This window comes from Sus scrofa, chromosome 8, assembly GCF_054392235.1.
Source record: "Sus scrofa isolate SSC_HxYL_T2T_F1_AM1 chromosome 8, Sscrofa_HxYL_maternal_Yorkshire_Landrace_v2.0, whole genome shotgun sequence".
Classification (NCBI taxonomy): Eukaryota; Metazoa; Chordata; class Mammalia; order Artiodactyla; family Suidae; genus Sus; species Sus scrofa.
In genome coordinates, this window is record NC_139390.1 from 76517952 (window position 1) to 76540996 (window position 23045).

Sequence of the window (23045 nt, forward strand, 5' to 3'; positions counted from 1 at the left end):
TAACAAATGCTCTGAGGGGATGTTTAATAGTAACCCACAGAAAGGATGTAACAGTGTGAAATGAGGAAATTTCCAGCTTGCACTCCAAATTGGAGTTGACACTTACTGTTGGCATTCCTTATATTGTCACACAATGCTGAGAATTTATTTTCACTGTGGCTGAGCCCTCCTTCCCTAAAGGGAACATAGAGAATTTGGGTTAGAGAAAGCAAAATCACACAACTATTTTCCAAGATAACAAGTGATGGGTAATATTTTGCAGATCATATTGAAGGAGAGCAAAACTTTCTAAGGGTAGAGAATAATAAAGATCACTCAATAATTCATTTGATTTTTTAAAATAAGCGTATAACTATAGAAATCAGGGTTGAATAATATGGGCTCCAAAATAGGAAATAGACATTCCTGCAAAGACAGTGGGGCACAGAAGCAGCTTGGGGCATTCAGAAAAGGATCAAACAATGGTGCTAGAATATATCTGTGGACCTGGGAAATAAGGGGTATAGCAGTAGTACTGAGCTCTCTCAGCTATCCACCTGCAGGTTTTGTGCTTCCAGAACTCAAGATGCTAAATTCTGACAACTCAATGAGAAAGCATCAGTACCAGGGCACACAGGATGTGGTCCACTGAACCTAAAACTCTAACTGCCACCTGGTCACTTTGGGCTCCTCAAGCTGGTGGACAAGGGAGTTCCCATCCTGGTTGTAATGACTGATCCTACTTATCACGTGGAGTTAGGATAGCTGGTATTTGAGAACTTGTGATGCTTCTATGCCATGGGAGAATGGAAGAAGTGGAATTTCAAAATTACCAGATAATGGAATGATAAGGAAAAGACAACTACAAGCTCGAACCCCTCAGGGGTGAAGGTCTAGGTTCCTCCATCAGGGAGGCAAATGAAATCAGCTCAGTTTCTAACTAAGGATAATGAGAATCTAGAATGAATGCGAAGGAGGGAGAGGACAAATATCAATGATGAGCTAGGACCAGTTGCAGTCATGAGGAGTATAGCTTGTTCTGAAAACAAACAGGGCCCTTTGGGGCTTCTGGGCACCTGAGCATTTCTGTCCCCCATTTCTTGTTTTTAGGGAATAAGCTTCAGGCTCCAAGATCTTCCCTGAGTTCCAAAAGGTGGGTTCCAACAGTTGCTTATCATGGAAGGGAGGGGATGCAGAGAAGAGGGAGGAGCTGTCAAGAGAACATAGTGCAGCTTTGGGGCAGGGTCCTGGTTCCTCCTCAAGGAATATACATAACAATATCTGTGATTTCTTCTGCAGAACTAACCGCACCCTCTCCCACCCCATAAGTGGAAGATGTCAACAGAACATTCTTTATTCTGGAAAGAAGACCACCAGACCACTAACATCGGCTTTGAAAACAACGCAAGCTTGCCTCTACCCTGATCCTTAACTTAAGCCCTATTTTTCACTCCCCAAACTATAAAACCACCTCCCAATCTCTCCTAAGCGGGGGGCACAGCCCTTGAGGCATTAGCCTGCTGTGACCCTTCTTTACCTGGCAAAGCAATAAAGCTATCTTTCCTCCTTTGCCCAAAACTCTTGTCACCTTGTTTCTATTTGTTACCTGTGAGCAGAGAGGCTGAGCTCTGGCCACAGTTCCAATAAGACTCAGTGACCAACTGAACTCAATATGGAGCACCAGTGGATCTGATTAGCATGAGAGGCGGCCTATGACATGCATTTATATTTTCCATGTTGCATACCCTAAACGCTCCTCTGCTTTCAGTCACAAGAGTGGGGAAGAGTTTCACACAATCTCAGATTCACCTTGCTTCCCATCTCAAGAGCAGACATCTTCCTGCATTCTGCTTTCACAGCTCTCCTCCAAGGTGATGGGAGTGTGCCTGACAAATACAAGAATAGCTACAAGTGGGAGATGTGAGTTAATACCCCTGGGTGAGAAGGACTGATGGTTATGTGCTTCAGACTCCAGGCCTTTAAGGGAGAATATTCTGTCTGCTTCCTGGAAAGTCCAGGGGGCTGGAGACCCTGTTGCCCGCAGCAGCAACTCCAGGAGGCGTGCTCACTTACATTGGCTTTCGCTCTTGCCTGTTCCACTTCTCTGCTTCCTCACTCTGGTGTCCTGGATCCCTGCACAAATGAACTACCAGCACTCAAGGCAATGACTCAGATTCGGATTTGAGCAGAGTGTATATTATGGCAATTCTTCAAAAAAAAGAAGAGAGAGATCAAGAAAAGCAAAAAAATGCTTTTTTTCCTCTTCCTTCTTCTTTCTTTCTTTCTTTCTTTTTTTTTTCTTTTTTCTTTCTTTTTTTTTTTTTTTTGTGGCATAAGGAAGTTCCTGGGCTAGGGGTCGAATGGAAGATGCAACTGAGGTCTACACCGCAGTCACAGCAACACTGGATCCGAACTTCATCTCTGACCTGCACTGCAGCTTGTGGCAACGTGGGGTCCTTAACCCACTGAGTGAGGCCAGGGCCTCAAACCTGCATCTTCATGGAGACTGCGTTGGGTTCTTAACCTGCTGATCCACAAGGTGAACTCCCCCAAAATTCTTTTGTCAACAGAAATACATCTCTTTCTGGGAGTTCTGTAGAGTGTAAAAGCATTTATCTTTCCATTGCTGTATTGCTCATTTTAAAGTTATTTGGCTTCCATTTTTTGGTCCTTTGTTGTCTTCTCTTTTTAGGAAATATCCAGTTACCCCCAAAACACTTACTGTGGTTTGGTTGCAAGATGGTGGCAGTGCAGCCCCCGATCCTCCACCCCTCATTTTCTCTAGTTTAATGTGACAGTGAACAAAGTTAAGACACTGCTGTATTTCTGAGATATGCTTCATACTTGCTCAAGAGGTTATAGTTTTTATGTATTTTCCCAAGGGGCCTGATCCTACAGTCCCTGTGGTTAGCTGTATTTGTAGGTATTTGGCAATGACTCTAAACAGCTAAGTGTGGCTGGCCTTTGGAAAACACTGGGCTGTGAGTCAGAGGGCTTTGATTCCTTTTACGATTCTACTTCTTATGCTGAGAAACCTCCTAACCACTCTGGGAATTTTTCCATCTGTAATGGAGCCACCCAGCTCTTATCTGTACCCCAGACTAAGAGAAACAGAGTTAAGAGCTCTTGGAGCCTCTTGGATTCTTAAGTTAGAAATGGGCCTGAGTCGACTGCACTTTCTTAGGTTTAAAATCTAAAGTATTTCCATTAATTGTTTTATTTTGATATGGTTGGAAATATGCTTTGATGACAAAAGATGTAAGAGTGATCTTTTGCCCTTCTATTGAATAAATGAATTCTGATACAAGGAGATTACTTACAACTGAGGGAAACAAAATCATTTAAAATACTGAATAGCCTATTAATTTTATACATCACTTTTCTGAACCTCATCCGGACCAAGTCAAGAGCATATGGCCTTCTAATAGCAAGGATAGATTCCTTTGGCTAAAACAATGAACCGATCTACAGGATACTCCTGGGAAGTGAAGCATGGCCTTTAAGAGGACACTGGTAGAACACGCACATAAACCTCCCCTGTGCTAAATCCCTGGGTAAGAAAATAAAGCTTGGGAGAGAGGAAGCTCATTTCTCATTAATTTATTTTTGGTACAGGGGTGTGGGTGTGGGTGGGTGTTTAGAGGTGGCTTCTGTTTGTGTGCTGTTAGGTGGTTGGCTGTTCATTAAGAGGTAGTCTGCAATGAAATATGACCACTCCCAATGTGGTGTTCTATGAGAGGTGGCTTTTATTTCTGCAAATTCTCTTTGAAGTGGACTGATAAAAGTTATGGCCCATTCATTGATCTCAGGATCACTATACCCAGATCAATGACTTCCCTCACCTGCAACACTCAGGTGGGGGTGGAGATGGGGTGGGGGTGGGGACAGTTTAACTGGGAAGGAGGGGTGAGGTGCTGGAAAGCAGATTCTGGTTTGCCAGAGAGCACTGACCAAGCTCTAGGTGCCAAGATGCAAGGACAAGAGGGAAGCAAAAATGCTTGGGAAAGAAAGTGGGGAGGGGACAAAAAGAAAAATTAACAATCGTGACCTTGCAATTTTGCCTGGTGAACCCAAAATACGTCCAGGTTAGTGCAAAGATGACAAAGCTTCTCCCTATCAACTCATCTCGGTTTTCCCAGTCATCTGGTCCCCAACTGGAAAGACAAAGAAAGAGGTTAATTAAAAAGAGCCGAAAAAGCAAAATTCTATATATTACTGTGCGCGCGCGCGCGCACACACACACACGCACACGCGAGTGTTTGAGCACACCTCCCTCTTCATCCTTCACAGCCAATATATTAAAAGCACTAAAATTCCTATCCCCAAATTTCAATCTTTTATAATTATCATGCAATAAATACATCAAGAAATGCACCGAAGAAACTGATGGTTCAGAACAAGAGAGATGAAACAGCTAGTACAGGGTTACCTGCAGGATTGGATAATGGGGTTTTTGAGGGGGTGCAAGGCTATACAAATATACCCCAAACTGGTGAGTATTCAATTTAAAGTTAAAATCATGATTTAATCACTGATTCTTCTACATTCTATTCCTCAATATCTTTTTAGTCCAAGTTGACCACTCCAGCTCCATTTTCTCTATTCATACATTTGTCACCTGGAATATATTTATTAGCCAACTTATAAGGCATCCTCAATTCTTCTCTTTGCTCACACACTCCACATGTAATATAGCAGGAAACTTTGTTGGCTCTACTTTCAAAATCCAACCAGTGGCACTGCTACCCTCCTCGTCTGGGCCTCCATCAGTAGCCACCTGAATCCTGAAAGACTAACAGCTCTTCACTGGTAGCTTTAAGCTCATCTAGGTCTACTCTTTTTTTGTTTTCTTTTCTTCTTCTTATTTTTTTTTTTTTTCGGCATACTCACAGTGCACTGAAGTTCCCAAGCCAGGGATGGAATCTGAGCCACAGCTGTGACCTATGCAACAGCTGCAGCAACAGCAGATCCTTTAACCCACTGCTCCGGGCCAGGGTTTGAGCCTGCACCTCCACAGGGACCCTACTCACTGCAGTTAGATTCTTAACCCACTGCACCACAGCAGGAACTCCTTTGTCTACTCTTGACACACTTTCCAATGAGGTGCTTTCAAAATATGTCAGACAAGGACTTGCCTCTATGTAAATCCACCATTTGCTCCCCTCTCATTCAGAGTTGATGTCCAAATCTTTAGACGTGTCACTGGGTTTTACACGCTGTGGCTCTTTATTTCTCCTCTGACAACCCTTAGGACAGTGTTTTCTCCTTGTTCACTCACTCCAGCCCCATGGGGCTCCTCACTCTTCCTTAAACATACAAGCAGGCATGCTTCCAGGTTAGGAAAGTTTATTCTGCCTGGAATTCTCTTCCACTAGATGTATACGTGGCTCAATCCCTCACTTTCCTGAGTTATTTGCTCACTACTCCCCTTCTCCACAAGGACTACTCCAAGCTGACTCCACTGGGTTTGTTTGTTTGTTTGTTTGTTTTCTTTTGGTATATCCCTCTCTGTTTTTAAGCACTTCCTTAATTTCTGGCATAAGAAACTGTTCCAGAATCACCTCATACTTTCTCTTCAGTGCTCTCAAGCCTTCGGTAAGGTGCTCTTTGCACCTGCAGGAATCAGTGTGTGAATATTGTCAGCAATGACAATGGAAAGAGGAGGGGCCCAGCCTTCTTCTCTTCACGGACACCTGCTCAAGGCCGCAGGTGTCTGTCACCCACAGGTCACGCTCCAGAATGACAGATGACCACAGCGTGTGCATAAATTCCTTTAGGACTCCATTATCTCCAGGGTTCCAATTGTTTCATAAATGTTTTCTTAAATGAATTTAAAAATAAACATAGTCGTGATGGAATAACGAAAGAAAAAAGCTGAGATATTTCTGTGATCTGCTGGTTCTGAGTCTATAGACAGCAGAAAAGAATTGTTTTGGTTTACTACATTTTCAACATTCTACTGACAACAGAGTAAAGTGGTTAAAAAGAATTATGAGAAAGCATATTTGATGCTATTTCTGATCAATCTCCAATTTGGGATGGTTTTAAGAAAATATTTTAAAATGTAACAGTAAATTGAGTTTTCTGATCAAATCAGTGTGAAATAAGGAATTGCCTTGAACTTAAATTGAAACCACAAAACCAGCGGATGAATTCTGAGTGGAAAGCACCAAGTCCAAGAATTATTGTTATAGTGTTTACAGAGACAAGGCAAAGTAATTACGCTGTAGGCCACAAGCGAAGACCACAGTGTTTATGTTAAGTCCACGACTGCCCAGACCTTGCTGCTCGTTTACACAAACCAAAAGAATGCTCTAAATAAACTCGTGTCTAGACCCATTTTTTTAAAATAGCTACAATTGGAGTTCCTGTGGTGGAGCAGCAGAAACGAATCCGACCAGTATCCACGAAGATGTGGGTTCAATCCCTGGCTTTGCTCAGTGAGTCAGGGATCTGGCGTTGCCATGAGCTGTTGTGTAGGTCGCAGACATGACTTGGATCCTGCATTGCTGTGGCTGTGGTGTAAGCCGTCAGCTGCAGCTCTGATTCCACCCCTAGCCTGGGAACTTATAGATGCCACGGGTGCAGTTCTGAAAAACAAACGAACGAAGCAACACATTTAGCTATAAGAATGAATCAAAGTTTGGGATTGTCGTTAACTCTAACTGGAAGCAGAGGGACAGAGCAGTGGAGTCATAAATTTGATGACTGTGATAAGTTTCTAGTTCTGTTGCTCACACTTGTACCTTCAAGAGTGCTCATTTTTATTGTGCTTTCCATTATGCTTTATATTTTACATCTTTGGTAAATGTTCTTTGTCATTTATCAACGATCACATAATAAAATAGCACGTAGTCAAGGTTTTAGAAACTATTGATCTAGTGTATCAAGGTCTTGGTTTTCTCTTATGTTAAATGGAGATAATACTTATAAAATGGTTGTTAAAATTAGACGAAATATGCAACAGAGGGCCCAGCGTGTATCATTTATGCTACTATTTTGCCTTTGAGTCCCTTTTGAAGTGTTTTAGGTGTACAAGTACGTTCTCGATGAAAGTGGCTGTGTATTGATAACACATTTATCTTGGGAAATAAGCCCTGAAATCTTTCTCTGAAATCCAGGGAGAATAGCAAACATATCCTCCATCTGGTGGTACAAATGTCTAAGGTCTTGGTCTTGATGGCTAGCTGCAAAAGCCCTTGTCACAAATCAACTGAAAACAGAATTTTAACAATTCACGTAAAACATTAAGTGGGAAATTCTGAGCAGATGGAGAGTCACATTTGATTATGAATTTTATTTTATCTGTGCTACAATTAGACTGTCTAACTTCCTACTCAGTAGACCAATGCAGGAAAGACTTTTGTAGGTTACTAAATTCAACAATTTCATCTTATTTATGCTTTTTTCCCTGAGATGAAAACCAAATATGTGTAGTATATGCACACCAAGACACTCTCATTTACTTTGAAGCATCTCTGAGCTCACATAAAATTTTCTATGTCTTTGGCTAAAATAGAGACTTTACAATCTTACTAAATTCCAAGCTGACCTCTTTCAAGCAATGTTGGGCTGTCCACACTGCCAACCTGATTCTTCTGCTAAAACCCACCAGCCAACATGGACAAGAGGGCACACTTAGAGTTAGTTTCCTAGGCTCGGTCCATAAACAGTTAAGGCATATCAGCAGAGAAGTGTTTGGATCTTTCCATTGAATATTAAATTAATTCTTTTTATGATCCCATGGTACCACAAGTGAAAGCAGTGATGGTAAATAAAAGGTATTGTTATGTCCTTACCATATTCCAGGCAAAACGTTCAGCACTTTACATGCACACGTGGTTTCACAAAAACCTCCTCGAAGCAAGTTTGATTATCTTGAAGTGGCTTATCCAAGCTTCACCACTCTTAAGTTAAACAAGAATACCAAACTGCTGACTCTAGTGCTAAAACTCTTGACCACTACTCTACAATATGGTAGTTTTTACATGTTCAGTTCCACTCTACTAATTCTTTTAGCATTTATTCAAATACTATCCATCAGTGGCAATCAATTGCCAAGCATTTCTTCTAGCATTACATTACCTAGGATTTTTCACTGTCTGGAAGGAAGTTTTTCAGGCTCTATCTTAAGAGTTTCGGATTTGGAATTTAGAGGAAGAAGTAATGAATCAGTCATGATCTTATAAGATCTTTCATCTGAGGCTTTACTGAGAGGATCTTACATAATTTATAACTTAGAGGTTTTTTTTTTTGTTTTTTTTTTTTCTGTGTTTCAGGTGGAAGACCTTAAAGAAAGGGTTCTGAAACTGCTTTAACAAGTATTGAAATACAAACCAAAGGAAAAAAACATAAATCATGTCTAACTCACCAATTTATAAAAGAGGAAAAGGTAAAGATTAGAGATTTTTCTCAACCAAGCATGTGAGGCCATGTACTACTTGAAGGAATCAATGTCAGTAAGATGATTTATTAACCACTTTCATTGAGCCCAGCCTTGAAGAAAACCATCTAGACACATTAACAGCCTTCTTACCACTTTCAAACATCTGAGGCTTGCTTTCCTATATTTTTCCTGTCAATGGGCAGTTGATTATCAAGAGGATGATGTGGAGTTCCCGTCGTGGCGCAGTGGTTAACGAATCCGACTAGGAACCATGAGGTCGAGGGTTCGGTCCCTGCCCTTGCTCAGTGGGTTAACGATCCAGCGGTGCCGTGAGCTGTGGTGTAGGTTGCAGACGCGGCTCGGATCCCGCGTTGCTGTGGCTCTGGCGTAGGCCGGTGGCTACAGCTCCGATTCAACCCCTAGCCTGGGAACCTCCATATGCCGCGGGAGCGGCCCAAGAGATAGCAACAACAACAACAAAAGACAAAAGACAAAAGACAAAAAGACAAAAAAGAAAAAAAAAATTAAAAAAAAAAATAAAGTAAAAAAAAAAAAAAAAAAAAAAAAGAGGATGATGTACACTTGGGGTTTTTATTACCATGGACTTTTGCTGCAATACCTTCTTGCCATTTGATTCCTTTTCCATGAACACAGAGCCATGAAGGATATGGATTTGGAGCCACCTTGTGACGGATTTAGAAAAGTCCTGGAGACTGAACTCTGGGATTAGGTTTTTGGTTTCAATGATTAAATCGTTAAAAAATATTTTGCAAAAGGGTTTCATATGGCAATGACTGATTTTTACTAACGAAAGTACAATTACAAGTATTATGCTAGAGTCAGTTGCACTTATTGACTGGTTTCTATGTGCCAGCCAGTACCATAAACCATCTCCATATATCATTTTGAGCTCACAACCATCCTGTGAAGTAAGTGCCATCATATCTCCATTTCACAGACTAGGCAAATGAGGTTTACAGAGAATACATAATTTGTCTAACTCCTTGCAGGGAGCAAATGAGATCTTGGGAAGCTTCAAAATATTCTGGTTAAAAATGTGGGGAAAAAAAGCTGTTCTATATGAAAGTGCAAAATGACATGAAAATATTAAGTAAGTTGACATATTAATCTTCTGTAATATTTTAAAGCTTCAAATTGCATTTTATTAGCATATTTTGGATTAGAGACTATGTTTTTATAAATGCACAAAATAACAGAAAAAATGCAAAAATCCTGGAAGAAAACCAAAGAACAGATAATATTATGAACAAACTCAAAAGTATAGAAATTAGAAAGCATATATATATTACATGCCCCATACTCATACCCTTATGATTCTATTTTTTACCTTTCTGTCATGCTAAAAGATGATTTGTGTGTGTGTGTGTGTGTGTGTTTGTGTGTGTGTGTGTGTGTGACATGGGAGCAGATATTTTCTAGCTAAAATTAATACTAAATACTCTTTAATTCTATTTTCAGTGTACTAGAATTTTCATTGAATCATGGGTCCTATGCTTTTCTTTCTTATGACTTATTCAAAACTAAAATCACTACTTTTAGAGTTCCCACTGTGGCTCAGCAGGTTAAGAACCTGATATAGTGTTTGTAAGGATGCTGATTCAATCCCTGGCCTCAATTAGTGGGTTATGGATCTAGTATTGCCACAAGCTGCGGCATAGGCCAGCAGCTGCAGCTCTGATTTGAACCCTAGCCTGGGAATTTCAACATGCTGCAGGTGCAGCCCTAAAAAGAAAAAAAAAAAATAAAATAAAATCACTACTTTTCCCCTATGTTGTCTGGATTTCCTACCTCCAATGATGGCAGTAGACATGGAATTCCACTACCCAGATCCCTCTTCATAGAACTTATTTCAGCTGCAGGAAGCACCTTTGACCAAGATCGCAGCCTTCCAGAGGCAGCCTGCATCCAGGGCCTGCCATCAGTGTGAGTGCAAAGGTGGGTCATTTCAGCTCTAGACGGAAGGGACAACAATATCTGTGCTGGGATTTACCCTGCCAAGCTGTCTAGGTCTATGCTGGGCTTGCATAGCAATTTGACATTTCTCTGCCCAATTCTGTTTCCTCTCTCTTCTTTTCATAGGTTTTGATCCTTAATAGATGTCTTAAACTCCTAAATCATCTCAGAATCTGCTTTCTGTTTTTTGTTTGTTTGTTTGTTTGTTTTTTGTCTTTGGTCTTTTTAGGCCCACACCCACGGCATATGGAAGTTCCCAGACTGGGGTTGAATAGGAGCCACAGCCACAGCAGCACCAGATCCCAACTGTGTCTTTGACCTACACCACAGCTCAGGGCAATGTTGGAGCCTTAACCCACTGAGCGAGGCCAGGGATTGAACCCACATCCTCATAGATACTAGTCAGGTTCATTACTGCTGAGCCATGACTGTAACTCCTGAGGTAATTTTTGTTGAGACACCGAAGGCAATGTGGCAGGTATCCAACAAAGTTTTTGACTAAAAGTGTTCAGTCTGAAGCATCATATTTGGAGTTTCAGAGCTAATTGCATTTACTCAAAATTGATGTCATATCAAAACTCTATGCTTTGGCATCTCTATCTATAAAACGGTTAGCCTCTCACATTGGTTTTCAGTCCTATTGTGGTAATTTAAAGATGGCTGAGAAATTTTTTTTGCTACTCCGGAATCTGAGCCACAGCTGCGGCAACAGCAAATCTTTTAACTCATTGCGCCAGGCCAGAGACCACACCTGTGCTTCCACAGGGACCCATACTGCTGGTGTTGGATTCTTAACCTATGGCGCCATAGCAGGAAATCTGCCCTCCTCTTGAGTCTGAGTTCATGTTAGTGACTTGCTTTGCAAATAGGATGTGGCACAAGTGATGGCACATGAGTTTTGAGCCAGATCAGATAGAAGCTTGAAGCTTTATCTTAATTCCAGGACCATTCTTCCTGCCAGCTGCTGAGCATTTTTCCTGGGTACCTGAGAGGCAGGGTTGGAGGTGTGGGAGGAAACTTTTGATAGTGATGACTATATTAATTAAGACGAATTAATGGTTTCTGGTAATGCGCCGGAATGGTGATTTCATAGATGTATATATGTATCAAAGATGAACAAGTCATATATTTTAAATACATGCAGTTTTTGTAGGAAAAGACTGCCTCATTAAAGTTGCAGAGAAAGAGAGAGATAGAAATTGGTTACATCAGAGAATTTTGCCAAGGGTCAGAAAGCCTAACCCAGAGCACCCAGAGGGAAAAAAAGTCACCTGAATTTCACAATAAAATGAGGCTGACAAAGGCTGAACAACTGAACCTCATTGGACAGAGATACCACCAATTGCATCATTGACCCCTGGACTCCTGAAAAGAGGTTGCTCTCATAAGAGTGTTGGCTTCTGGTACCACATCTGAAAAGAGAGCATCTGCTGCCTCTGTCCCACCCATCACCAGAGGGTTTTTTGTTTTTGTTTTTGTTTTTGTCTTTTTAGGGCCACACCCACGGCATATGGAGGTTCCCAAGCTAGGGGTTGAATTGGAGCTGTAGCCACCAGCCTACACCGCAGCCACAGCAATGTGGATCTGAGCCATGTCTGCAGTCTACACCACAGTTCAGGGGAACACCGGATCCTTAACCCACTGAGCCAGGCCAGGGATGGAACCTGTGTCCTCATAGATACAAGTCAGATTCGTTTCTGCTGAGCCACAGTGGGAACTCCCCATTACCAGAATTAAATTTGCTCTTCCAGGCATTTTTCACCGTAGACCATTATCTTTTAGATATTGAAACCTATTGCGATTTCTCAGATATTCCCAAAAGCATGTATTAAAATTCATAAGAATCTCTTTGGGCAGGAAAAGTGGTTTTCTTCCTATTTTCACAAACTTTTGGTACCTGGTATAATCATCTCATAATCTAACCATGAAACCCTGGCTTCATAGCAAGCTGAACAGTTCTTAATAGGGCATGTCAACTAATATTTGTCAGCCAGCCTTAGCTGAACAGTAGAAGTATGGACACCCACATTTTTCGCAGGTTTCTTTTGCACTATGACACCTTGAAAGGCATTCTGAAGATGAGACCCCATAAAAATTGTATTGGTCAACTGTTCTTTACTAGATGTTCTTAGACCAGTGGTCTCTACCGAAATGGATTAATAGCCTTTAGGTTCTCAATGTTACTGACTCTTGCTTCTCTTATACATATCCAGTATCCCTTCCTTCTAGAGAAAATATCTTGACCTGAACACAAAGAATCCCCTCTAGTTTATTCCTTAAATTCCCACGTACTTGAGCCTCTCCTAAATAAAAGCTATTTAGATCCAACCCTTGGGGTTTTCTATAATGATTCCCAGGAGAAAATAAATTCTTCAAGTGTTATGGATCCAAGACAATCAGAACTTCTAAAACAATCAATACCCTGGCAAGTCCAAATCTTTTAGTGTCTACATTATACTTTATGGTCTGTACAATTAAATTTAGTCTGGGTGTCCTGAAGGTAGTGTGATAGCAGAACCTGGTAGCTGGAACTAAACATTCTCCCTAGATTCAACCAACCTCATTAATTTGAAGATTTGCATGGCTTTACTACTTTGTTACTATTCAGAACAATTCTAGTGAATTATTAAACTTTTGTGAGCCTCAGTTTTTTCATTGATAAAAAGGGGATTCCATCTACTTAATGGCATCATCGTGAACAGCTAATAATATGTAAACTACAAGGCACAAGCTAGGTACACAATAAATAAAAGCTGGTAAATTTACCTCGGTATCATATAATTAGAGGGTTTTCTTTGCTTCCTATGTGTAAATTTCATTTCTTTATATGGTTGATAAGCTCATCATCAATTGTGTATCTTCCTTCCGCCAAGAACCTAGGATAGCTTGATGGACAGTCTGAAGTCAGCCTTGGGAACAAGTATCTAAACTTTGGGGACTTTTTCTAACTCATTGTGAGGACTTGAGAGAAAATTCCCAAACTAAGAGACTCAGGTGTATAAATCTTCTCTGGAATTGGTTCTGGATTTTGAAAATCAAGGTATAAAAATTTCCATAGAAGAGTTAAAATTTTCTAAGTCAAAATGTGATTGATAAAATAATAAGCTTTTTAGAAAAGTTTACATTAACAAGAAAGGAAGGGAGGGAGGAAGGCAGGAAAGAAGGAAAGAGGGAGGAGGAAGAAAGGAAAGTAGGAAGTAGAAAGAATGGAGCAAACACGTGTATTTCCAAGCTGCCAAAATGGTAGGAGAACAAGAACCTGTCTTCAGGAGCATATTAATAAATACCTTTTCAAAAGTGGAATAATTAAAACTTGGTGTTGACAGAAGACATGGGTTTAAGTAAAATAATGACAACCTATGGTACATAATAAAGAATTCTGACCAACAAACCATGACACTGAACACACTGTCAAGTGAATCCTTGCTCTTTGTTTCTCACATATAGTGAAAATGATATAGAGGTGTTGCTCCAGCACAAGAGTCTCATGGTTCAAGCCATAACTGAGTAAAAACGAGAGACAGGATAAGCAGAATGCCAACAGAAAAGATGAGAGCAGTAGCATCTAAAGCTTTCGAATAGATCATCAAAAGTCTAAACTAAATGTACATGTCTACCAGGCCATTACATTATCCTCAATATTTTTTTCTTTATAATCTATCTATATTAACATTTGGTGGAGTTCCTGTGGTGGCGCAGTGGTTAACGAATCCGACTAGGAACCATGAGGTTGTGGGTTCGGTCCCTGCCCTTGCTCAGTGGGTTAAGGATCTGGCGTTGCCGTGAGCTGTGGTGTAGATTGCAGACGCGGCTCGGGTCCTGCGTTGCTGTGGCTCTGGCGTAGGCTGGTGGCTATGGCTCTGATTAGACCCCTAGCCTGGGAACCTCCATATGCCGCAGGAGCGGCCCAAGAAATAGCAAAAAATAAATAAATAAATAAAAATAAAATAAACATTTGGTTAATCCAGCTATCTAATTATATATGTGTTATATTCTATTTGAACTAAATTACATTTGAAAATAATATTTTCTGAACCCAGGCTAGAGATTGAACTGAAACTGCAGCTGCAGGCCCACACCACAGCCACAGCAACACCAGATTTGAGCCATGTCTGTGACCTATACCACAGCTCACAATAACGCTAGATCCTTAACCCACTGGGGGAAGCCAGGGATCGAACCCATGTCCTCATGGATACTAACTGGGTTTGTTAACTGCTGAGCTATGACGGGAACTCCCTGAAAATAATATTTTATATGACTATTTAAAAACTTAGAGAAGTTTTGCATCACAATTCTCTTGTGTGATATGAAGGGTCATATTTTTACACCACTTTAGAAATTCAGGAGAAACTAAACACAGTGGTTGGTTTCCAGTCCCCCAGAGCATCAAGGCTCACTGTGGTGGGTTAACGATCTGGCGTTGCCGTGAGCTGTGGTGTAGGTTGCAGACGCGGCTCGGATCCCGAGTTGCTGTGGCTCTGGCATAGGCTAGTGGCTACAGCTCTGATTAGACCCCTAGCCTGGGAACCTCCATATGCCGCGGGAGCGGCCCAAAGAAATAGCAAAAATACAAAAAAAAAAAAAAAAAAAAAAAAGGCTCACTGTGGTAGTTTGGTTGTTCCTAAAATCTATCCCTCAGGTATGGATACAAATGTCAATAGTTTGTTTTGGAAGTGACCCCAGTAAATAAGAGCGAAAGGTGGATAATAATGATGGAAAAAGAAGGCAATCAGGGAAGTGTCAGTTACTGTTGTGGGTTAACTGCAGCTTCCCTAGAAACCATGCAAAACGTGTTTCTGGGTTATCACATGTGAGGGGCCAGGAGATGGGCTGTTAATTCACTCCTCCTGTGAGTTACTAGTTAAAAGGCTGCTTTCAGGGGAGTTCATTTCCCAGTATTTCCCGCCTTTGGCTCTGCTAATATAGCAGACTATGGTGGCCAAAGAAAGTCCTTGAGACTAAACGCAGCAGGTGCTGAAAAAATAGTGAGGATTGGGCCATATGAGTGGAGATCTAACAGAATTGGTTAGAGTTCTGATATTATTTATTTGAAGTTTCATTGGTATATTCGAGACATTTTTGAAAACCATAAAAGAATTATCCTTCAATTTTTTCAACATTTATTTTTCTCATCTCTAAAAGCTATTTATAACAAACAATAAAGAGTAAGGGAATTTTTTATTGCACTTTTTAAAAAAAGAAATTAATAGTTTTAAGTTTACTGTTTTGCTCTACACTTTCAGTTATTAAAAAAAAACAACTGCTGCTGCTGCTATTTTTTTCTGCTTTCGAGAGGTAAATACATGAAAACTTTTAAGTAGCAGCAAAAAAAAAAAAAAAGAAAGAAAGAAAGAAAAAATGGGTAGAATTTATGAAAATTCCATCAGGGATTTGAGAATCTGAGTTTTCTGAATTTTCCTTGTTAGTTCCTTGATAAATGAAGAATTTTCATTGAGAAAAATCAACTCATCTCCTCAACTATCTGCACAAGAGTTTGACCCACTTTTGCTTCAGGTCTAGGCAGAGGTAGCATTGTGAATAAGGTTAAAAAAAAAACATTGGGGGTATGAATTATTGATCTGTTTTTAGATATTCCTTGCCATTGAAATCATGGCTCTTTGAGTTCAGTAGTAAGCTGAAATGGTCCCAACAGGATTTCTTCATCATTTTCTGGTAACCACGGCAGCACTTCACTGGACCCAGCGGTCACAGTGAAAGGAATTCCCAGGTCACCTGGTGTCAGTTGCTAGGGTTAGCCAGCATGCACCTGGAGTTGCTTCAATCACACACATTCCTGATTCAAATTGAATTATTATTTCAGAAGCTCTGTTCTGCTTCTATAATTAACTCTATAGGATGAAGCTTACCAGTTCCCCAGACTGTATTTTGACATATGCTTATATCAAACAAATGAAACTCTAGGATTCAGAAGTAAGGGGACACTGGACAGACATTTGCACAAGAAGTTCATAAAGACACATAGTTCTTGTTTTTGTTCACCATCCAATGCCCAGCACCTAGATATTCTACATCTGCAGGTGCAAAATAACTAAGCACTTTTAAGCATTTACATGCTTTCTCAACTTTTACAGCATGATCTATTCTGAATTCTTTGATACATTTGGGATAGAGAGGAATGGAACACATCATCACTCACTGGCACTGAATGCTGCACTCATACTTGATACAGTGGGAACAGTGACAACAACAAGGGGATAGGGACTGGTTTCATTAAAGGGCAGGACTCTGCTAGATTCTCTTTAAACTCTAGTATAATGATTTTTGGGGTCCTCAGAATATGTCTGAATTAGTGCCGAACCTCCATATGACATCTTTTCTTCTACTTGATTTTTTGCAAAATCCTCTATGACACCATAATGGTATTTACAGGTCATCTATAATCTCATCAACAAGGAAATCAACTTTAGAAAGAATTAATAGAAACATATAACTATTTTATAGAGCTGTGTTAAGTTAAAAAAAATCCTTTAATGCTAATAAGAAAAAATGCGAGTACAGAAACCACATGCTAAAAGCCAGATATTATTGTTATGGAATAAAATCTCAGAAAGGTTTAGGATGCATCATGGGGTCTTCAAAACTGACAGGAAATGACAGTTGTCTGAGTCTTCGTTAACAGAATGCTAAGTAAAAATATATAGAGTCACTTGGTTTGATGCTAATGGGCAATATTTATCAACTGTGGCTCCCAATGGAATACAATAAAAATTACAAATTATCAGTATGTATAGAGATACATAGATCTACAAAATTCAGCTAATATTCAGACATATAAATACACATGTTATAAAATAAGATCTAGTTTTTAGCAATTGAATGCTTATATTAGTTCAGATATTACACTTCCTAAGAGGTATAGAGATAGAGCCTAAACAGTTCAAAATTGAATTCAGTCAGAGCTGGCTTGTGCATGAGGCATAACAGGCCCACAATCATTTTAGGGCCCCATCGAAATATTTCAATATATTTTAAAATCAAAGGAATACTTAAAGTTTTAGAACCAAAGAAAGTGTTATTTTTTTTTCTCACAAAAGAAAAAGATCAAATTTTGCCTAAAGCTGAAAGGAAGTTGAAATACTTAAAGTTATATCAAAAAACAATTTTTAATATTGATATCATTATGGTGGGAGAATCCCACAAAGGAAAAAGCGCTTGGGACCCATGGAAGTCATTTTGCAGCCCTGTCCACATTAAATGAATGCAAACAGGGATAGTTTTGTTTGGATACAAATAAATATTCTTAAAGCACTTTGGATAGCCTTGCCTTCTGAGGATCAGAGTTAAGTAAAAGAAAGCTCTACACATCGGAAATATGTGCCTACCTTCACAGGATGCTATAGAAAGCAGGAAGCTGCCAAGAAAGTTATAGAGCAATGGCCAGCTTGGAAGGTATGTTTACCCTGGATCCTTTCTTCCCAGCTTCCTGCAGCCCCAGATACTGGATGCTTGGCTGCCTCTGAGGACTTGTGTTGGCTCGAGTGCTCCTGAGCCTTTTTATATCGTTGCAACACTAAAGGTATGTGAGCCCTCATCCTTGCTCTGTGTTACTGGAAATTACACAAAATCCAATACGTCCTCCCTGCACTTTGAAACAAACAGTGAGAGAAATAAACATTCCTAGATTTTCAACATGCTTAGCGTTTAGCTGATTTGGTGTAAGAACTGTTTTGTTGAAGGTACATGTCTTGTTCCATTAGGGCTGCTCTAACAAAAATGCCATAGGCTGGGTGGCTTAAACAACAAAGATTATTTCTCATAGTTCTGGAGGCTGGGACATCTCCAACCAAGGCTCCAGCAGAGTGAGTGTCTCGGGGGAGCCCACTTCCTGGTTACAGTCTTGTCACTGTGTCCTCACAGGACAGAAGGGGTGAGAGAGCTCTCTGGGGTCTATAAAGTTCCTACAGGAATACCTTGTTATATTGCATTTCTAAGATATTGCAGTTTTGGCAAATTGAAGGTTAGTGGCAACCAAAAATAATTGTGTGATTTGCTTTATTGCGATGGCGGTTTTATTGGAGTTTTCTAGATCAGAACACACTATCTCTGAGGTGTGCTTCTAATCCCATTCATAGGCTCCACCCTCATGACCTATTCAACTCCCAAAGGTCCCACCTCTAAATACTGCCATATCAGGGATTAGGTTTCAGCATATGGATTTGGAGGGGACACAACCAGTCAGCCCATAATAGTACCTATCAATATGATTATTTGTATTTACATCCCTAATTTTATAATATGTTTATTTTGAAATAACTTTAAATTTATAGAAAAGTTTCAAGAAGTAGATAAAGAATTCTAGAATACACTGAACTCAGATTTCCCAGTATTTCATAAGAACAAGGAAATTCTCCTATAACTGGAGAAATGAACAGTGATACAATACTGTATGCCTGATTTAATCTACAGGCATTAATTGATTTCTGACAATTGTCCCAATGATATTCTTTCCATAGATGAATAGTTGGATAGATAGGTAAATAGATGGATGGATAAATAGATGAATGATGAATGGATCGATGGATAGAGAAAGATATATAACTATTCTAGGACCCGAATCTAGGATTACATACTGCATTTAGCTGTCATACATCTTTAGTCTTCTTTATTCTGAAAGGGAACTTTCTCAATTTGGATTCGTCTCATGTTTCTTCTTATTAGATTCATTTGGGCCAGCAATATTCAAGGGTAGTGTGTTATACTTCTCAGTGCATCATGTATGAATATAAATCCCTATTTCCATATGCACAAATAAGAGTTAAAATAATTTTGCATCCCCTTGAAAAAGTATTGAAATATCCATTTGTGCCCTAGGGGAAAAAAATTGCATAACGAAATTCCCTTGCTCTGTTCCCACTCTTCTTCATCTTATTTTGGAAGAACAGTTTCAGTGTCTGGGTCTAATAAGCACAATTAGTAAATACTTAGTTTTGATTTAGTGCCTTTCTGCTTTTCAGAAGCTTAAAGCAGCAGTATGGCATATATGTGTGCATTCATTTGGGGAGGGAGGAGTGAAATCTATTTTTAAAGTGCTCCAAATGTTACTAGTATTATGGTTCTTCCTGTTTTTTGTTTTGTTTTGTTTTGTTTTTTTTGTCTTTTTAGGTCCACACCCAGGCTAGAGGTCAAATGAGAGCTGTAGCATTTGGCCTACCCCACAGCCACAGCTATGTCAGATCTTTAACCCCTGAGTGAAGCCAGGGATGCACCCACGTCCTCATGGATACTAGTCGGGTTCATTAACCACTGAGCCATAATGAGAACTCCTGGTTTCCTGCTTTTAACTTTTGTATTTTTTTCTGAACTTAATCATCAGTTCATTAATTTGATAATGTCACGATAAAATCAGTGTTATTAATTATTTAGCAAGTACCTCTTCAGAATGTTATGTGTCAGTCATTGTAGTGGGTGCTGTGAGTAAAACAGAGAATAAGATATAATTCCTTTACAGATCTTAAAATCTAGTAAGAGTACAGGCAGGCACGTAAAATGCAGTGGATGGAGTGTCATCATACAGACAAGTGCACAGGCCACCAGAGCATGTGGAGAGGACCCTTCAGCCATGCTGAGGAAATTAATTTATGGACTGAGCTCTGGGTTTGAGTGTTGAGTTCTTAAGGCAAAAGTGGTATGCAGAGAGAAGTGCCTTCTGGTCTCTCTGGTCTCCATATGGTCTCTCCTCCAGAAACACTGGGGCTGCTCAAGGAGATAGCTCTCTTACAGGAAGACACAGCATAGAATTTCAGGCCACTTACTTACACTTCTTGGAAAAAAATGACACCCATCCCCAAATTTGAACCTCGGAACACTCAGTGACACTGTCGAATATTACTCCTAGGTCCTTCAGCAAATATATTGTATTGCCCATCTTAATCTTCATTATCACTATTGTTGTTCCTATAATTATGAGAATCCTTTTTGATTTTCCAAGGGCTCAGAAAAAACAGCTGTTAACAACTGGATATTTACAACACATTCAGATTTGCAATATATACAGCAGCCAGCATCGAATGCTCTGAGTCAGAAAAAGGGAACCTAGGGCTAGACAAGGACTGGGCAGACCTGGGCTGCCAGCCAGGGATCTGGCTTTAGCAGGGCAGCCTCTTCCTAAGAAACCAGACCCAAAGTCTGCTGCTCTCCTACCAAACACATTACACATCCAGCCACTCAGCAGCCATAGCTAAACCAATGGACAGTCTGGTGAACACAACTTAAGTATTTTCCTAATCTGGCTTCCATCTCATGTTTATGTCCCCCACATATGATATATACAACCTGGGTCCTACAGCCTATGATGCTTGCTTTGTAGAAACTTCTAGAATAGGTTAAGTTAAAGAGATGTTGGTGGGAATCAGAACTCTCTATTGAACCATTTTTACTTCCCATACCTCACTGAGTATATCTCCTTAACAGCTCTGAAATCTGTCTCTTTTCTTCCTTTCATCCTTCCTTCCTCCTTCTTTCACTTCCTTTCTCTCATCCTTCTTTTCTTCTTAACTTTTGTCTTAGTTCTGGATTACACATATGATTCCCTTTGAGTATATAAAATATGAAAAAGAAAATAAATATTATCTGTCACCTTACTATCCAGACATTATGGCTATTTAAAGTTTTGCTATGTTTTATTTCAACCTTGTGTGTTGTGCATATTCCACAATGTTATGTCTTGGTTATTTCACCTTTAGTGTATTGTCAGCATTTCTTAACATTTCTATTGCATTTGTGAAGGATTCAAGCATTTAACATTTCCTACTCTTTTAAAAATTTATCCCCCTTCCTAGCTCCACTAGACTAGACTGAGCCCTTCCTTCTCTCCCCCAGGTCACCAGCGAAATCTCTTAAATGGCCAAACCACAAGCTTTCCTCCTCCACCACGCACTCCCTGTTGCCAAGTTCCCACAATATGAATCTGGCCATGTGTTTTCCCAGGCTTACTGGTCAGAGTCTACCCCTCTGCTGTGGTCCTCAGGATTGCTGCCCTGATAAAAGCTTTTCCCTGCTGGTCCCTTGGGCCTCTCCAGACTCCTCTCTAGAACTTTCTCCCCATTTCCTCTCAGCTTCAGTCTTTGTGTGTGTGTGTGTCTTTTTTGCCATTTCTTGGGCCGCTCCCACGGCATATGGAGGTTCCCAGGCTAGGGGTCAAATTGGAGCTGTAGCCACAGGCCTACACCAGAGCCACAGCAATGCGGGATCCAAGCCGCGTCTGCAACCTACACCTCAGCTCACAGCAACGCCAGATCCTTAACCCACTGAGCAAGGGCAGGGATCGAACCCACAAGCTCATGGTTTCTAGTCGGATTCGTTAACCACTGAACCACGACAGGAACTCCCTCAGCTTCAGTCTTGTAAACTATTGTACCTCTGAGTTTTTGCTCATGTTGTTTTCTCTGTCTGCAGTACCTTTCCCCTCTTTTTATATGATAAAAACTGTGCCACCTATAAAATTCCCCCCAGGTAACACCACTGCTTGAGCAGTTCCTGAAGTTCATTCTTGCAATCTCCGCCACACCATAGGAGTAAAGATCTCAAGGTTTGGCCTCTCCTGCCTGTGAGTCTTCCTGTAGCCCACGGTAGCCCTTCCTAAGTGACTTCTTGGCTTCTTCCCCTTCAACAACAGGAGCTGAATTTGAATCCCAAGAAACACTCAAGACAAATCTGCTGCAAAGAAGAAATCTTGGGTAGTTTTTCCGGCTTAGCACTGAGTCCCTGTGCCTGAGGCCAACTTCCTTCTGTTGACTCCATTCCAACATCAGCATGCCTGACTCATGACTCACAGATACTGGGCCCTGGCGTTTGTTGACATGGCTACAAAAAACAGTTGTGGAATTTCCCAAGGATTTCAGAATCTCCCTTTAAAATCCCTTTCCTCAAATATTTCTATCCTAGGCGCCTCTCGAAAAAAGAGTTATCCTCAGGGGCATTGTTACCCTGAGGATAAATCAGCCATTGAAAAGAAATTGCCCTCATGAGCTTGGCTTTGAGGAGCCCCCAAAGGGGAAACTCTGACAAATTAAAATTTAACATGCAAATTTGAATGTAGCAGATGTGAGTGTGGTTTGGGTGGACATCCAAAAAGACAGAAAGATCACTGGGATATTTTTTCCCAGAAGAGATCTGATTCACCATTTTGACCACACAGCCGAACACTCATTTGTCACTGTTATCATTTAAAAGAGTCACAATTACTCACCTGACCATAAGGAGGACATTTTTACATGCTGCCAGCAGTAATGCCACTCAGATAGATGAGAAGTTCATCACAGTCATGGGTGGATGTTTCACGGAGCTGACTACCTGAAGCTCCATGACCCTCACTAGCTTAGCCTTTCTTCAAGGCTGAGGGGAAGAGGGCTGAGCAAGGGCCGTATAGTTTTATAAAATGTGCCAAAGTTATATATTTTAACCACCTGGTTAGGACTGCTTATTCTTACTCCTACTCTCTTTCTTTATACCTCTCCTTGTGCTGGGTGATGTGGATATAGATGGATGTGGATGTTTGAGATCTGGCTGAGAAGTTGAGTTGAGGATGTCTCAATTGAGATGTAGTGATAGATATTTTACTGGCTCACAGTCACGTTGTGAAGAGCTCTGCTTTTACTAGCCATCTTGGGGTGGGGTTAGCTTCTAGGAATATCCCTCTCCTTACTGTACCTACACACCCACCTTCCCGAGGCAGGGATTTGAA

At 40.5% G+C, this 23045-nt stretch overlaps 2 long non-coding RNA genes across 23 annotated transcripts in view; one reads left to right on the top strand and one right to left on the bottom strand.

Moving 5' to 3' along the window:
* LOC146400866 (uncharacterized) overlaps positions 1-23045 on the bottom strand; it is a 78757-nt gene that overhangs the window by 31377 nt on the left and 24335 nt on the right. For 5 of the 22 annotated variants that reach the window (XR_014813780.1, XR_014813785.1, XR_014813778.1 and 2 more), the window contains exons 1-3: positions 17686-17835; positions 4028-4133; positions 107-174 (exon numbers count right to left, since the gene is read on the bottom strand). This is a non-coding gene — a long non-coding RNA (uncharacterized LOC146400866). Of the gene's footprint in view, positions 1-106; positions 175-1724; positions 1885-2052; positions 2192-4027; positions 4134-17685; positions 17838-23045 lie in introns of those variants that run through there. The other 17 variants (XR_014813787.1, XR_014813794.1, XR_014813791.1 and 14 more) reach the window with 14 other exon arrangements.
* LOC146400867 (uncharacterized) lies at positions 10077-17685 on the top strand. Its single transcript, XR_014813798.1, has 2 exons — positions 10077-11855; positions 14953-17685. It is a non-coding gene; the product is annotated as an uncharacterized LOC146400867 (long non-coding RNA).